Here is an 18,811-nt window from a genome sequence, read left to right as displayed (position 1 = left end):
TCTCCAAGCACAATGCTAAGCTCTCTCCTACCGCTGGCCTCAGTCAATAGATGACTTTGTCCCTGACTTTATTGAGAAAATCCCAAGTCATTGCATAATCAGGACCTCAGCTGACCACCCCTTTGCCACCTACAAATGCATCTTAACTGTACCCTCTATTTCCTTTCATGCTATCTCAATCAAAGAGGCATCCTGTCTGTCTCCTGAAAAGGGGCAATCTCTCCACAGTTTTCCATCTTGTCCCATCACCCATTTCTTTCACTTAACTTGCCTGCTCCACTAGGTCTCCACTAACTCTCCCTCAACAATTATTGAGTAAACACTTAGTTCTTGCTTTGTACTGCATTCCCATCACCTTCTCCTGGATACATCACTGCTTTTCTTGAGAAATGCTTCTGCCTGCCTCATCCCCTCCCACCCCACCCCCCGCCAACCCAACCTCACCAGGTAGCTCAGCATCACATGCCATGTTTCCCACATAATCCTATATGCCAGTCACAGCTGAGTCTCAAGAGAACGTTCTAAGATCAGCATTGGGACTTGATTGAAGGTGAGATCCCAAAGACCTGAGTATTCATTCAGAGGTGCCATGTCTTCAGAGAAGTACTAAAGCTCTTCTCTCTGAGAGGATGGTATGGATGAGCTTGTTGTTGTAAATGAGGAAGAGAAGAAAACCAAACAGAGAGAGAATAGGAAAACCAAGAGAAGCAAACAAGATGGAGACCAGCTGACACTAGGTGAGGAGTGTTGGTGAAACTCTAAAGTGGAGGGAGAGGCGGCAGGCAGAAGAGGAGAGAAGGGGGTAAAGGGAGAGGGAGGTGGAGAATATTTCAAAAATGGGAAACCTATTTCTTTACTTCACAGTGTTGCTGTCATTTCACTCCTCCGTCTTCCCACACATCTTCATAAAGCATTTTTCTGAGGCGATTTTGTTGTTGATGTTGGGATTTAAAGAGGAGACTGAGTTTCACGTCTGCATCACTGTGATGCAGCACAAAGACTTCGTACATGGAAGAAAGAATCAAATAAAGGAAATGATGAGATCATGGAATGTGCCACCTGCATCCCACCCCTGAAACTTATAGAAATTATGAGATGAGCTTTGGACTTCCACGTGAGTGGGTTTCAAGTCCACTTTACTGTTTGTTTTTTTTGAAAGGACAGAAAGAAGGCCCTGCTGACACTGGGTTATATGTTATATGCCCAAGTATATAAACGGCATTCCATGCACAGTTGCAAAGTAGTGGTTCTTAAAATAAAATTTGTCAAACACTGATGGAATTTGGGACTTCTCTTTGTGCAAGTCCTTTTTTTCCCCATTATTATGAGTGACTAATGCACAATATAAACTTATTTCACTCAGTGGATACTAAATTTAGCCAGTTAATAGGTTTACTGAATGAAGACTCTAATATAAGACATCTGGCTGCCACTGAGTGCTATAAAGTTCTGATTGCATCTGATTCAGAGCACAATTTCCATAACTCTCAGTCAGACCGAACTGTATTATCTGCAACATCTGTCCTGACATGAGTGGGCCACAGTTTCAATTGCTGCTGTTCTTGAAATAATAAACATAAATTAATGAGGTTTACTTTGGTGGATCATTTTGTTTTTATGTACTTGTAATTTTTTTGTGTAATTGCTGTAATGTTACCTTTTGTACTTTAATTTGGGCCCTCTCTAACGTTTTTTTTTTTTATTATTGACATGCAGTCAATGCTGGTTTGTCAAGAGCTTTTTCTTTTCTTTTCTTTTTAAAATGTTTATTAAAATATAGCTAACATACAATATTAGTTTCAGGTGTACACCGCAGTTATTCAACATTTATATACCTAAAGAAGTGATACCATGGTAAGTCTAATAACCATCTGACACTGTATGTTATCTCAATATTTTACTGACTATGACCCTCATGCTATAAATTACATATCTGTGACTTATTTATTCTATCGCTGGAAATTTGAACCTCTTATTTCCCTTCACTTTTTGCCCCCTTTAAAAAATTTTTTCAATTACATTTGGCATTCAATATCATTTTATATTAGTTTCAGGAGTACAGCATAGTGGTGGGACATTTGTACAATTTACAGAGTGATCCCTCTAATTAGTCTAGTGCCCACCTAGCACTATACATAGTTATTGCAATATTATTGACTATATTCTCTATGTTGTTCTTTACATTCCCATGACTATTTTATAACTACCAATTTGTATTTCCTAATCCCTTCACTTTTTTCACCCAGTCCCCAATGCTCCCCCACCACCATCTGGCAACCATCAGTTTGTTCTCTGTATCTATGAGTTTGTCTGTTTTATTTATTTTGTTCTTTAGCTTCTACGTATAAGCAAACTCATATGATATTTGTTTTTTGTGTTTTTGTTAGTTAGTTAGTTTGTTTTTTTACTTATTGCACTTAACATAATACCCTCGAGGTCCATCCATGTTGTCGCAAATAATAAGATTTTATTCTTTTTTATGGCAGAGTACTATTCCATTGTATATATGTACCACCTCTTCTTCATCCAGTCATCTATTGATGGGCACTTAGATTGCTTCCTTATCTTGGCTATTGTAAATAATGCTGCAATGCACATAGGGGTGCACATATCTTTTTGAATTAGTGCTTTGGATTTCTTTGCTTAAATACCCAGAAGTGGAATTGCTGGGCCATAGTTTTGTTTTATTTTCTTTTGTTCTGTTTTGAGGAAGCTCCATACTGTTTTCCAAAGTAGCTGCACCAATTTGCAATCCCACCAACAGTACATAAGTGTTCCCTTATCTCCACATTATTGCCAACACTTGCTGTTTGTGATTTATTGATGATAGCCATTCTGACAGATGTGAGGTGAGATCTCATTTTTGTTTTACTTTGCATTTACATCAAGCATCTTTTCATATGTCTAGTGTTAGTTTTTTTGGTGTTATGTTGCATGAGTTCTTTACAAATTTTGGATATTAACCCCTTATCAGATATATCATTGGTGAATATCTTCTCCCATTCCATAGGTTGTCTTTTCACTCTCTAAGTCTTTGTTACGACCAAGCTTCTTTTTCCAGTGGGAGATTGGAACAGCTTGTCTAGGTAGGCCATGGTGCCTTCTGTTCTATGTTGGCAGAGGTTCAAGCAATTTTAAAACTACTAAGCTTAGGGTCTTTCGGTAATGACTTTGTAAGTAGTTTTTCATTCTGTGCTTCAAAGAGACTGGTGCTAGGGGATAGGAAACTTGTGCTCACTTGCATTTTGGCAGCCCCATTCTGATGAATACTTTTATTTGTGTTTCTCTAGGGTCAGTAGTGATGTCTCCTCTTTTATTTCAAATTTTAGTAATGTGTCTTTTCTATTCTTTTCTTAATCAATCTAGCTAAAGATTGACCAATTTTTGCTAAACTTTTCAAAGAACCAACTTTCATTTTGTTGATTTGCTCTATTGTTTTTCTGTTCTCTATTTCATTAATTTTCCCTCTAATCTTCATTATTTCCTTCCTTTTGCTTGCTTTAGGTTTAGTTTTCTCTTAAGTATCTTAAAGTGGAAGGTTAGGCTATTGATGTTAAAATGGTAATTTTTTTTTAATATAGGGATTTATACCTACAAAGTTTTAAGTACTACTTTAGTGGCATCCCATAAGTTTTTGTATGTTGTGTCTTCATTTTCATTCATTTCAAAGTAGTTTTAAGTTTCCCTTGGTGACTTCTTTGACCCATTGGTTGTTTAGGTATATGTTATTTAATTTCCATGTATTTGTGAATTTCCCCATTTTTTTTTCTGTTATTGATATCTAATTTCATTCCACTGTAGCTGGAGAACATATTTTGTATGATCAATCCTTTTAAATTTATTAAAGCCTGTTTTATGGCCTAGCACGGTTTATACTAAAGAATGTTCCGTTTCACTTGAGGAGAATATATAGTCTGCTGCTGTTGGGTGGAGTATTTATCTAGTATTATTTTCTTACTCCACCTACAGCTTTACTTCCACCTGTGCTCCACTTTAAAAGTGCTTAAGACTTTTCTTTTATAACAATTGTAACTTCATAGCAAAATTAAGAGGAATGTAGAAAGATTTCCCATATACCACTTACCCTCACACATGCATAGCCTCCCATTATCAACATTCCCCCACCATGTAACATTTGTTATAATTGGTGAACCTACATTGACACATCATTATCACCCAAAGTCCACAGTTTACAATTAAGTTCACTCTTGGTGTTGTACACTATAAGGGTTAGGACAAATGTAAAATGACATGTATCTGTCAGTATGGCATCATGCAGCCTATTTTCACTGCGCTAAAAATCCTCTGTGCTCCACTTATGTATCACTTCCTGCTCCCCACAACCCTTGACAACCACTGTCCTTTTTAGTGTCTCCATAGTTTGGAAAAGTTTGCCTTTTCCAAAATGCCGTGTAGTTTGAATCAGTGTGTTGCCTTTTAAGATTGGCTTCTTTCACTTACTAATATGCATTTAAGGTTCTTCCATGTTTTTTTCATGGCATGAGCTTTTCAAGCTGATTTCTTTTTAGTGCTGAATAATATTCCATTGTATGGATATACCAAAGTTTATTTATCTACTCACCAACTGAAGGATAACTTGGTTGTTGCCAAGTTTTGGCAATTATTAATTAAAAACTCCTATAAATATCCATGTGCAGACTTCTGCAGGGACGTCAGTTTTCAGTTCCTTTGGGACATACCAAGGACCATAATTGGAGGATCGTATGGTAAGAGTATGTTTAGTTTTGTAAGAAACTGCCAAACTGCTTTCCAAAGTGGCTGTACAAATTTGCATTTGTACCAGCAACAAAACTGAGTTCCTGTTGCTCCACATCCTTGCCAGCACTTGGTGTTGCCAGTGTCGCACATGTTGGTTATTCTAACAAGTGTGTCGTAGTATCTCACTATCATTTTAATGTGCATTTCCATGATGATAATTATATGGAGAATCTATTTGTATGCTTTTTTGCCATCTGTGTATCTTCTTTGGTAAGATGTCTGTTGAGGTCTTTGGCCCATTTTTTAATTGAGTTCTTTGTTATTGTTGAGTTTTTAGAGTTCTTGTATATTTTGGATAACAGTCCTTTATAAGGTGTGGCTTTTGCAAATATTTTCTCCCAGTATGTGGCTTATCTTCTCATACTCTTGACACTGTCTTTCGTGGAGCATAAGTTTTTAATTATAATGAAATTCAGCTTATCAATTATTTATTTTAAGGATCATGCCTTTTGTCCTCTCCTCTCCATGCCCAAGGTCATCTCCATGCCCAAGGTCATCTAAGTTTTCTCCTATATTTTCTTCTAGGAGTTTCATAGGTTTGTGTTTTAACATTTAGGTCTATGATCCATTTTGAGTTAATTTTTGTGAAGGGTATAGATCTGTACTTAGATTCATTTTTTTTTGTGTGTGTGTATATGGATGTCCAGTTGCTCTAGCACTATTTGTTGAAAATACTATATTTGCTCCATTGTATTAACACCTCCAGAGTAAGACGTAGAATATATATGTCATCAGTTCTGATAGTACACGCAGAAATCTCATAATTTCTATTTGCCTTTACAAATAATTTAAGGTAAAGTTGTTTGGGCTTGAAATATCCAGACTGGGTTCCTATGGCAGGAATATCCCTCCATAAGTAGTTAAGAGTTTATATTTTAGAGTCAAACTTGACTCTACAATTTTCCAGTTGTGTGACCTTGGGTAAATGATTAATGTTTTTGAGTCATAGTTTCCTCATTTTTAAACGGCATCAATATTTTTCTTATAGGGCTGCTTTGAAGATTAATTAAGGTGCTTTTTGTAAAGTGCTTTTTCACATCAGTAAATACTCAGTAAATGAGAACTATTGCTATTATTGATACTAGGAGAATGGTTCTTTATAAAAGGAATATCACAAAAACTGTTTAAATGTTTTCTTCCCCTAGAAACTATAATAATTGAGAATTCCAGAGTAATCTAATATTACATTTGAGACTTAATCCGTGGAAACCACAAATGTTCCAGACAACTCTGGCTGGGGAACAACATTCTTTTGGAAGACATGAGATGCTGTGTGGAAATCAAGGGTGGTGTACATGCACAAAATATTTTGGTGACACTCTGGATACAAAATGAACGTAGGAGATGGGTGTGACGCAAGACAAGAGACCAGGATTTCTGAAGTTTATTTCTGGTGTACGTATCATTCTATTATGTTGCCTCCAATCTCCCTACCTCAGTCCTCCCTTTTTCCACTGCTTTGTCACCCTGATATTGTTACAGTACGGTTTCCTATGAAGAGGTAACTGTAACTGCAATAGAAGTACTCCACTTTCCACTCTCAATTAGGTTAAGAATATGGATCAACCATGAAATTTATTCATACACTGAGGAGTTGGAATCTATTTAAAAGAGTCTTTGTATTTAAGAAAAGTCATGTATACCAATTAATTAATTAATTAATTAAATGAGAACTGAATGGGGCAGGGTTGTTCTAGACACTGGAGATGAATTGGTGAAAAAGATGGACAAAGAAAGTTCACGAAGCTTCTATGAGTTAATGTTATGAAATCATTGAAGTTGTTACAAATAGTTTTTTGAAAATTGTTATTATTGAAATTGTCAAACATACAAAAGCAGGGAGAAGCTGTAATAGTCTTATCACTTGGTTCAACAATTTATTAACACCTGGGCAAACTTATTTAATCTGTACTTCCCATACTTGAAGAGTTTTTGAAAGGCACTTTGATTTTAGCTTATCTGACCAACCACCTTTTCTGATTTGGGATTTAAAAAACTCAGAACACAGCTCTTAATTCTTCCAACTGTGGCATCATGAGAATAGCTTTTCATTCTTCTCAGCCACTCAGGGCTTAGTCATCCAATCCTGTACTGTGAGCCACGAGAAAATTGTATTGGCCTTATTTTCTGTTGCCTTGCCCCGGCTACATGATGAATTTGGGGAATGACATTAAACTTGGTAACCCAGCAACTTGATAACTTAGACCTCAGGTAACTCCCTTCTCCATGCAGTTCATTCTAAAACTCGTCATATCAATTATGCACTCCGCCCACCACAGTGAGCACGACCACAGAACAGATGTGAAGTATTTCACTCCCTCTGGACCTTGACTCTGCTTTCCTCTCTAGCAGTTCAGTATTTCACTATTTCATTTGCTCCCAGTCTTCCCTGAACACGAGCCTGCCATCTCAATAGCTGCACTGGCTTCAGGTCTTGACATGTCCTCCTTTATGCAAGACAGCTGCACCTGTGCCTCTCTGCACCTGTGACGTAGATGTCATCCTGGCTCTCTAACGCCCAGGCCCACACTCATTTCTTGTCTCTAGGTAAGAAGTCTTTTAGGGTAAGAGAGTTTTAGTGTGAGAATGACAATTCTCTTAAGGGTAAAATTACCCTGTTAGACGAAGTAGGTTGAAGAGGAAAAAATTATGCCAAACAGACATATTTTGAAGTCAGCTTTTTAAAGAATAAAAAAGTAAGAGAGAAGCCTACTAGGAAATATACCAGAATACTAATAAGATTGGTCCAACGATGTTAAGATTTGGGATATTATTTCTAATCACTTCTTTACTAAGTTATGTAATTTCCCACGTTTTCTAAAAATTAACATATTATTTCAACAATCAGAAAAAAAGCCAAAACACTAAAAAGCTCTCCAAAGTCATAGCATTAAAAATTGTAAACAAGATTAACATCATTTCATTTTATAAGGCGTATTGGCCAGAGACTTTTTCAAAAATCTGTTATAATATTCTCACTGTGAAATGGCATGGCTCTAAAAAACTGGACCTAAAACACTTTAGGAATACGATTCTGCATGTGTTTGTTTTTTCCCGATTTTAGAGATAATACATGTCTACTTTAGAAAATTTGGAAAATACAGAACAGCACCAGAAAAGACTAAACATCACCCCTAGTAAACATACTGTGGCAACAATGGAGCTGTGCCTCTCTCCAGCTGGTGCAAGAAGTGGAATGATCCGATAGACTCCAGGGGCCACCCTTGGGGCTCTTGGCAGCATTCACCCAAGGCCATGCCCTCTCCCCTTTCAGCCAATGGTTGAGAAGGGAGGGGGTGGAGGAGGTGCCAGAACCAGGCCATTTCTGCTTGAGGCAAGACTCCCCTACCAAGGAAATACTCATTTATAGTTTTGCCCCAGGGCTCTGTTAACTTCTCTGCCTTCCCTCGTAATATAGTCTAAAGTGACCTGGACTTTCAGGTCATCCCACAGAACATTACACTGATCGGTTACCTCGATGACATCATGCTGAGTGGATAGGTCAAGCAAGAGACGACTAATATGTTTAGAGGCCTTGGTAAGACAACTGCCCTCCACAGAGTGGGAGACAAGCCCGAGGAGACTCAGAAACCCACCACTTGGGACCTTTTTCAGAGGTTCAGTGGTCGAAGCTTTGCCGAGACATTCTCTCCAAAGTAAAAGACAAATTTCTGAATCTTGCATTCCCTTCTTCAAAGATGGAAACATAAGGCTTGGTGAACCATTTTGGATTCTGATGGCAACACATTGCACATCTACGAATACTTCTCTTGCCCATATACCAAGCGATAGGAAAGGCTGACAACTGTGAGTGGTGCCCAGAGCAGGAACGAGCTCTGTAGCAAATCTAGGCTGCAGTACAAGCAGCTCTGCTGATGTCAGAGATGGAAAAAGTTGCAGTGTGGTGAGCCCCAGTGAAAGAATCACGCTGAAAGCCCTTGGGGTTCTGGACCAAGGCCATGCCACTTGCAGTGGAGAATTACATACCTTTTGAGAAATAGCTCTTAGCATATTACCGGGCCCTGTAAGAGCTGGAAGGCCTGACTGTTGAGCACCAAGTGACCAATACAAAGTGGGTTTTGTTAGACCCACCAAGTCACAAAGCGGAAAAGGCTTAACAGCAGTCCACAGAAAGATGGAAATGGAATGTCTGGGATTAAAGCCAAGTGGGACCAGAGGGCATGAGTAAGCTGCATGTGCAAATAGCCCAGAATCCTATGTCACCACCGTGGTTACATACCAGTGACACTCCTTCAGCTCACACTTGTGGCCACCTATGCAGGAATCTATACAACCAGATGAAGGAGGAAAAAGCCAGGTTTTTGTATGAGTTGGCTTGGTATATGAACGAAGGCTGAAAGTGAACAGCAGCTATATGACAGCCACCGTCAGGGTTGGCCCTGAAAGACAGTGGGGAGAAAAATCTCAATGGGCAGAGCTGGGAACAGGACATCTGACTTTGTGTGGAAGAAAAAGTATCCCGTGGTGAAAAAATATATGGATTCCTAGGTGCCAATGTCCAGTCAACTGGACAGGGGCCTGGAAGGAAAAAACAACAACAGAAAAACCCTGGAAGATTAGAGACAAGGAGATCTTGGGTAATAGCATTTGAATGGAGTGGGCATGAAGTATGAAGATTTTTTAAATCACATATTAATGTCCATCAGAAACCACCCATGGAAGACATACTCAACAACCAAGTAGACACAAGGACTTGGCCACTTGACATTAGCCAGCTTGCAGCACTGACCGTCCCAGAACAGGCACATTGTGTACACGAATGGAGGTGCCACAGGGGCAGAGCAGAGGCCATGCGTGAACTCAACAGCACATACGAGTATGTTCATTACTAAGGCTGATTTAGCTACTGCCACCTTTGAGGGTCCAACCTGCCAGCAACAGAGACCATGCTGAGTCCCCTAAATGGCACTATTCTTTGAGGAGACCAACCTATCATATTATGGCAAGTAACCTTCTCTGGGCTCCTTCCATGGTGGAAGAGCCAGTGGTTCATCTTCACAGGGAAAGATAACTATTTGGAGTATCGGTTTGTTTTCCTTGCCCACAGAATCTCAGTCAACATCACTATCTGGGGACTTACACAATGCCTGATTCATGGCCATAAAATCCCACACAACACAGCATTCAACCAGAAGTGCATTTCACAGCAAAGGAGATGTGGGAGAGGGCCCATGACCATGAGATCCACTCAATATACCACATACAGTGCTTCAACAGCAGCGGCCTTCCCCTGATGGCCTTCCAAAGGAGCAAGTGCTGTCTTGGAGACAGTAAAAAATGGGGTGCCTTTCTTTGGGATGCAGCATAGACACTAAATCAGAGAACTTTATATGGTGATGTGTCCCCTACAGGAAACATACAAGTGTGTGAGACCCAAGGAGTGGAAGCAGGCGAGGCCTCACTCGCCATCATTCCCAGTGATGCACTGAGGATCGTTGTGCTTCCTGGGCAATTCCGGGCTCACAGGGGCTCCAGGTCCTGGTAACCAAAGGGGCACACTGTTGCCAAGGGAAACAGCAAGGGTCTCACTGAACTACATGCTATGACTACTGCCAGGGCACTTCGGACTCTGTACCCATGGACCAGCAGGTAAGGAGAAGACTCACCATCATGGCAGGGATACTTGACCCTGACCAGCCGGAGCATGAGATAGGACAGCTCATCTCATGCTCAGACATGAAAGCAGGGCAGAATTCATATGCATCCCATATAATCTGCTTCCGTTCTTCTTGGTATCCTTTGCCCAGCTGAAACAGTGAATGGACATGTGCAGCAATCCTAGCTTGAAATGAGTACAATTACCAAGGGTTCAGCCCCTGCAGGAAGGAGAGTTTGTGTCACAGCACCAGGTAACTCATCAAGACTGTTCCCCAGGAAGAGAGGCCCATGGTTCCTGGAATATACAGAGCAAAGGATCTATGCCGCGCAAGGGGTGGACTGGGGCAGTCATGAAGATGCATGCTCAGACGTCCTTCAAGAGAACCTGCTGCAATGAGTGTAGATAACTGTCCAAGCAGGGGCCACACTCTCCCCAGGCTGTACCCGCCAGTGACAGAACATGGTGGGGGTACTAGAGATGGTCCATTTCTGCCTGATGTAGGACTCTTCTAATGGGTAACTTCTGCTCTGAGGTTGACTGACTTTCTCAGAGCTGTACTGCAGTCTGAGACTCTTCTACCTTCTTCCTTCCCTCTCTCCTTTCACAGGTGTCAGACCTGCACTGCCATCTGAAGTCTCTCCCTGCACATTCCAACCTCCCCCCACCCCAACTTTTATCCCTCATAGGCATTTCCCCCAATACAGCTCTTGAATTTATAAATCCATCCTGGCATCTGCTTCCCAAAGGACCTGACCTGACGTATTAATGTACAACAATAAACATTATCAGTACTGTGAAGTACTTGCTTTGAATCATAAAGTATTTATTTATTTGGGACCACACTGTCTCTACTGAATTTATGCCCATGTATAAGCAGTTATACAAGCTGTTCAGGCTTGGGCACAAAAAAGCACCCTAATTGCAGTGACACCTACTATGTGTCTGAGGTATCAGTTTCTACATTTGCTTTAGTTCTCTTGCCAGTGCCACGTATTTAATATTTCAAGGTAGATCTTTTCATCCTTCTAATATGTGGGTCTTTATTACCACAATATCCGAATTATTGGGCCAGAGTCTACATCTTACATGGTACATTTCTGTAAAGCTGATCTTACATTATGTAATGCAGAACTGGGAATAGTAAAGTAAGCAGCTATGATCACGAGTGTGTGATAGTTTACATTCAGACCTGGTGAATGATGCCAAAAAGACAAGATTCTTCTTTCACCTCTTAAAAGTGATCAAGTTATTAACTTGGGGCCCAAGGCTGGAAAGCATCTCAGGAACAAAGGTAGAATCTGGGAAGGAACAAGGGTGGACAAGAGTCAGAGATGTGTGTGGGGGCCAGGTATGGAAGTGAGAGTTGGCTGTCGGATGAAGATATCTATTGTGCACCTTATTTGGTCATTTAAAGTAATGCTGAATGTTTAACAGGTTGTTGTTGTTGTTTGTTTTAATTGCAAAGCTTTGCACACATACACACAGAGATGGGATTGCCACAATTTTTAGATGAAACACATTTAACTGTGCATGATCAAATGTCGGCTTGAATGGGCCAAGGGTTTCAATTAACATAAAAGGTTATATTAATAACAGATTTGTAGAATTACTGATAGATTTTACTTCTGTTGATCATTTCAAAATTTTTTTCAGTCAATTCAATAAGACCACAATTATAATTTTGGCCCTCTCCTAATTTTTTGTAATCCCCAAATTATTTTCCCAGTAGGGGGTTGATCTAGGTAGACAATGGGCTGTCTTAATCTGAGCAGGATTGAATGAGGTCAAAAATATTCGGGAATATTGATCCATAAGACTATCAAATATGCCTTTATAAGTATTTTATCACTGCCCCTTGAACAGACTTGTATTCCCCCTTGGCCTACATGCTTTTGGCTCTAGGAACTTTAGCGTTCATTTATCAGAGGTCTGGGCTTAGCCCAGCTCTTTCTTTGAATTATTTATTCTCACAGCCATTTCCCCAGGGCACAGTCCCTACCACTTTTTCTGGATTGCAATGAGAACAGGTGGCCACCATCTGAAGCATCCAGAACCACAGTTCTTTAACCTTCATTTTCCTCCTCTAGACTCTGAGGACAGATGCTGTCTTCTACTCTTTGTCATCAGGGACATTTATTTCTTTCAGGTGAAAATCCTATCCAGTTAGATGATACAGTTACTAATAAACAACAACAAAACAAACCCAATCTAAGTACACAATTGCATTTACAATTTAATCTGAGCTAGGAAAAAAAAAAGAAATGTAGAGAGAAAGTTCTGAGAGGAAACACACCAAAATATAAACAAATATTCCTCTTGGGTGATAGGATTATGGGTAATACTTTTACTGCCTCTTAGCAACATTATAGTACTTTCCAAATTTCCTACAATAGCCATATACCTTTGATCAGAAGGGGGAAAAAATGGTGTAGAATGCTAGGGAACAACACAAAATGTGTTACCAATTATTGTAAACCAGATAAAGTTGCAGTGGCAGAGAATGTGCACAGTTTAGAATAAAGACCCTTGCAGCTAGGTGTGGTCCTGTGACTACAACATGGGGAAGAATGGAAGGCAGGAGCTGATCAGCTTGGTTCATCTTCCTACTATTCCTGGGCAACCACCATGTTGGCTGTGTCAGGGTCTTCCTGCCCCACCATCTGCCACCTCTGGGTTTGGAGCATGTCAAGAGCCCCTGCACCTTTTGCAGCAGTCCTCTTTTGCATAGATTTGAGCTGTAGCTCCTTCTGCCTTTCATCTTTCAGGAATTTTGTAGTCTCTGGTCCACTAAGAATATTACTTCTGTTCTAGCTTGAGTGCAGTATTTAAAAAAAAAAAATCTGTTATGTCTTGGAATTTAGGGAATAAGACTTCTTTGCTTTACATAATTATGTGAATAGTTCCTTCTCTTGATCACCTAATATTTTAATTCGAATCCACCAATACTGTCTCTGGGTTGGCTTAGGTGGCTTAGTTGGACTGTGGACTCCCTGAAATTATAAAGCAAAATATTGTATTTTGTAACACATACATTTTCTTAGAGCATGGTCCAGTAATTCATACTTCCAAAGAAAGCCATGAATAAACAAACAAACAAACAAACAAAAAAACAACAAAAAAGTTTAATGACTGCAGAAACAAAAAGCAATAAGATAATTTAATAATTTCAGAATTTTAGATCTGGTCTGGAATTTTAGATTTCCTTTTAAATTTTATTTTAAGATCTGAGCACCTTTAATCTAAAGAGGAAAAAATAAAAGGAAGAGTCTGCTATAGCCTCAACTGATTTTCACATAGGTTTGGAGCTGCTTTATGGGAAAAGCAATCTGTATCATCACTTGTAGTCAAAACTAGAGAGAGGAAAGATAAAAGAAGTTAAGAACCGAGTCAGTGAAGGTCTGAGGCAACAGTAGCACTCCTGGAATCCCACAGCATGCACTCAGCCCAGACAGTAGCAAGCAGCTGGGTACCAGCTGCTTTGTATTTTCAATCTGTTGTTTCCTTTAACAATGATTTCTTAAGAGAGGTCACCTTGCAGGAGTGGTTGCAATTGCAAGTAAAGAAAACAGATGAGAGAAAAGAATTTGTTTTCTTCTCTTCTCTGAATAAGGCACAGAGGTTAAATTTGTGAGAGGACAAAATAAAACAGTCTCAGCATGTAGATGAACAGTATCTATTTTTAAAATTACACTTGGGATTCTGTAAACACAATTAATGTGAGGGCAAGTAGCATGTGGCTTTCTGGAATCCTAGGAACAGAATGTGAATGGTGATAAGTGAGGATGATGGGACACGGTTGGTGGGAGAAACTCACTTTGCTAATCTCTAGAACAATTAAGAAAATGTCTGGAATTCATAAGTAACAGCAGAAGGAAAGCATGAATGGCCAGAAAGCTGTTGTTCCTGTGCCTGGCTTTTAGCAAAGTCTGAGGTATTTGTTTGGGTTATTTGAGAAATTCTTGTGGTGCTTGTAATCAGCCAATGTTTCATGGCGCTCTGCTTGCCCTCTGGTGATTTCCGGATGCGAGTTGTACAGAGGAGTTGTTAAATGAATTTTCCTTCACATCATCTCTGGGGTGTTTAGAAGTATGAGTACTCTGTCAAGAAGTGCACTGCAGAAGACCCCAAATCCCCAACCTCTCTTCTCCCCTGGAGGCACTGAGATTAATCACCAGGCCCTATTTACCTCCCTGACACCGCCCAGAGCCTTAGAGATTCCAGAGTCTTCCGAGGCATGACTGCAGGCTCTTGGTTTGGGGCTGAGTAGGCCTAAGAGGGCTTTGTCACCCCAAGGACTTTGCCTCTCCTCCCTTCCCATTCATCGAGGGTTCCGCCACAAGTTGCTCGGCCTCTTAGCAGCCTCAGAAGCAGAATTCAGAGAAAAGGGACAGAGCTTCAGCCATGTGTGGAGAAAGTCAGCCCAGCACATAGCTGGAGAATACTAAGCATGCCTGTATGCATTCTAGAAGTCACCCACCTGGCCTACCGCTGAGCACTCCCTCTTCTCGAGGTTCTGCACTTGGGATCAGCTTTGAAGGCAGAGGGGAAGTGAGCCCCTGAAAACACATCCTTCCGACTCTAGAAGTGTAGGCTGGGATAGTGAGAAAAGGGGGCCTGGGCTGGTGTTCTAAGGGCCATCCTTATGATGGCCTCACTGACCAGCGGGTCTCAATCCTGGCTCTATATTACAGTCACCTGGACAGCTTAAACATCCAACAAAAAGCTCTGCCTAGATCTAATCCCGAGACTCAGATTTCATCATTCTGGGATGAGGTGATGAGTCTAGTCTGCAGCCAGGCCTGACAGCATCTGATTTGGACCTAGGATCACGAGCAGGTTGTATGGTTATAGAAACGAATTCATTGAGCTCATATCAGTCCCTGTTCTCCCATTTGTGCTTGGGGAAAACAACAAAGTAAAAACATTTGGGGAGATAGCTGGGGAAGTGGAAAGGATGCCTCATCCTCTAGAAGCAGTAAGGGTCCAGGCAGGAATTGACTCTTATATTCAAATGTTCCAATATGTTACAGTTGCTTTTCTTTGTTAATTGAAAGTTTGACTGAGGTAATTGTGGTTCAGACGCAGTTGAAAGAAATAATACAGATAGATTACACATATCCTTTGTCCAGTTTTTCTCCATGAGAACATCTTCCAAAACTATATAGTACAGTACCCCAAGCAGAATATGACATTGATCCAGTCCACTGCTCTTATTCCGATTTCCCTAGTTTTACTTGTACTGTGTATTTAGTTGTATTAAGTTTTCTCACGTGTAAATTCATATGTCCACAACCATAGTAAGCTACAAAACAGTTCCATCACCACCAGGACCCCTGTGGTGCCCCTTTATCACCACACCCAACCTTTCCCATCCCTAACCCCAGGCAACCACTAATCTATTCTCCATTTCTAAAATTTTGTCATTTCAAGAATGCTCTATAAATGGAATCATACAGTATGTAATCTGTTGGGATTGGCTTTTTTCACTCTGCCTAATTCCCTGGAGATTCAAGTTGTTGTGTGACTTAGTCGTAGCCAGCAGAATGTTTGCATCACAGTTTAACTATTCACCTATTGAAGAATCTCCGAACTCTTTCCAGTTTTTAGCTATTATGAATAAAGCCGCGATGAACCTTCATTTTTGTGTGAACATAAGTTTTCATTTCTTTGGAATAAATACCCACAAGTATAATTGCTGGATCATAAGGGTAGTTTTATAAGATATTGCCAAACTATTTTTCAGTATGGTTGTACCATTTTATATTCCCACCATCAATGGGGCCCAGTTTTCCCATGTCCTTGTCAGAATTTGGTGTTTTCACGATCCTTAGCCATTCTGATTGGTGTGTAATTGCACTTCATTGTGGTTTTAATTTTAATTTTTCTTGTGTCTACTGCCATTGAACATCTTTTCATGTGCTATTTTGTCATCTGGATATCCTCCCCAGTGAAATGTCTGTCATATCTTTTGCTCATTTTCTAATTGGATAGGTTGTTCTTTTTACTGTTTTGTTTTGAGAGTTCTTTATGTATTCTAGATACTAGTGCTTTGTTGAATTCATGTAATTTTAACATGTTATTCATGAAATACATGATTACATTTTCACTGTAAAATTAATACAATAGAATAATATTTAGCATAAAAACATGGACGTCCCCCTGACACACCACTATCTAATCCCACTCGTGCCCCATAAAAAGGGGTAACCATTTTTAACCATTTAGTTCAGGCCTTGTTTTAAGCTGCACATATACAACAAAATGGGCGTGATCTCTATACAGTTTTCTGCAACTTGCTTTTTTTTAATTAACATTTTGACATGACAGAAAACACATAATTTACGTTACTTTTTCTCTAATCATTCAGCTTTTCAAGTTTTTTGTAATCCAGAAGGAAACACAACAATCACAACATCTCATGTCTCCAGGAATCTGAAAGTTGAGGACATTGGTTTCTTGAGTGAAATCTTAAGTTGGAAAAAAAAATGGAGACCATGTGGCTGAGGATGTCATTCCAGGTAATGTGAAGAAAGAGCCTTGTACCACCTGTGTAGGGCCAAGAGACTCAGTTTCCCTTCCTGGTGCTGCCATGGTTAACTGGGAAATTCCTTGCCTATCAGGACTCCTGTTTTATCCTGAGTAAAATCACAAAATTGGATGCAAAGCTTTCTCAGTGCCCCAACAGCTTTACCATCCTGTCAGTCAATTCTCCAGAGGAGTGAGGAACAGGGTCTGGGTCTAGCCCAGGATATTGATGCTTACGCAGGTAAGGGTGGAATCCATCACCTCCTTCTCTTCTCCACTCGCCTACAATAGAAGCCAACTCCAGGACAGGCAAAAAAATCAGCCCTTTCTTCTCACTGCCTGGGAAACATATTTCCCAGTGAAAAGAGAATCATGTTATCTGCAAAATAAGTGAGACTTGGGGAAAGAAGATTTCTTGTTCTCTGAGCTGCTCTACTATTTTAAGACATAATGCAATGTAGCAATGGTGACTGGTTTACTAATTTGCTTTCCCAAAAGAGGGAAAAGAACTTTCATCATCATTACCCCCATTAGTGAGATGTAACAGAGTCTATGTGTGTGTGGGGGAAACCTTGATTATTGTAAAAGCTGCCATCCTCAATAGCCTAGATTAACTACACACACACACCTTATTTGATATATTTATTCACTTAACAAATATTACTAAATGTCTCTGATGTTAGGAACCCTGCCAGGCAGTAAGGTACAATAATGACCATACATAGAGTATCCTAAAATCTTTAGCATCAGAAAATGGTCCAAACACTGAGCCCTCTTGCTCTTGTGGCTTATTAAGCCCTTCTAGAAACTTCTACCAAGGAAGAAAATCTGAGGACAAAGTGGACTCATAATAAAAAAGCAGAGTACCTACCAAATAGGGCACTAGCAAAAGTGTCCAGTGTTTCAAAGCTGGTTTCCTGGGCTTACAGGGTGTTTTAGTCACAGTGGTAAGTGTGGTAAACCTGTGTAACAGAGACAAAAGCATCGAGCAGCCCAGGACTGAAAGCTGGACACTCTGGGTTTCATTCCAGTTCTTCCTCTTTTAGGTCTAACATTTTGTCACATGGCAATTTGAAGTTCACAAATTCCTTAATGGCTTGATCCGACCTTGACTGAGAACATTTGGTGTCACTGATGTAATGAGAAGAACCCACAAACGTTTGCCACTTTCACAAATGATTTTAAAGACAGGGTGAGACAAGAGTTGCTGATATCCTATGAAAATGTAAAAAGTGCTCATTTTTTTAATGTTGATTGGCTATTAACAAATTCTTCACTATTAGATGCCATGTTTGAACAGCGTTATACAATGAAAATACATTGTGTTGAGATGGCTTGGTATTTCCTCCCTCTCTGAATTGTCACATTAACCTCTCAGGGAAAGTTACCATTAACCGTCTCATCTATTTTTTTTTTTTTTTTTTGAGGAGGTTTTAAATCATGTATTCAATTCTCATCTATTTTTAAGAAAAAGCAAACTGCTACAGAATGAAAGCCAGATGCTAAGCTGCATACTGACTTGTTCGGATTGCTCAATATACAATTGCTTGTGATACTGAAGCCCTCAGGATTTACTTATGCTTCCTGTCTGCCCTCTGGCTATAGGCCTGAATTTATCTGGGTTGGATTTTTTGTGTCTTAGATAATTCCCATTCTAAATCTTTAAGAAGTCAGAAGTTATTCAGTATCTGGCTATTCTGAGAAGCTGATAGAGGAGTGTTGCTCAGGAAAGCAATAGGACTTTTTTAGGGAAGCAATTAGATCAGAGAATTTATTTGCTGAAGGAGGTTGGGGTTATAGATGTGTGAAAATAGTATGTCTTTAAAAGGGAGGGGGGAAAAGATCTTTAAAACATCTGTTAACTTTTATTGAGATTCAAGCTCATTT

The 18,811-nt window shown here is 39.8% G+C and overlaps 1 long non-coding RNA gene across 2 annotated transcripts in view; it reads right to left on the bottom strand.

The window, feature by feature from the left end:
* Positions 1 to 452: 452 nt before the first annotated feature.
* The window catches only part of LOC141570396 (uncharacterized), an 81,168-nt gene continuing 62,809 nt past the window's right edge, over positions 453 to 18,811 (bottom strand). For both annotated transcript variants that reach the window (XR_012494398.1, XR_012494399.1), the window contains one exon: positions 453 to 1,000. This is a non-coding gene — a long non-coding RNA (uncharacterized LOC141570396). The remainder of the gene's footprint in view (positions 1,001 to 18,811) is intronic.

The sequence above is a fragment of the Rhinolophus sinicus genome, linkage group LG03 (genome assembly GCF_036562045.2).
Source record: "Rhinolophus sinicus isolate RSC01 linkage group LG03, ASM3656204v1, whole genome shotgun sequence".
Classification (NCBI taxonomy): Eukaryota; Metazoa; Chordata; class Mammalia; order Chiroptera; family Rhinolophidae; genus Rhinolophus; species Rhinolophus sinicus.
The sequence above is the reverse complement of the archived record's forward strand: the minus strand, read 5'-3'. Positions and strand labels throughout refer to the sequence as shown.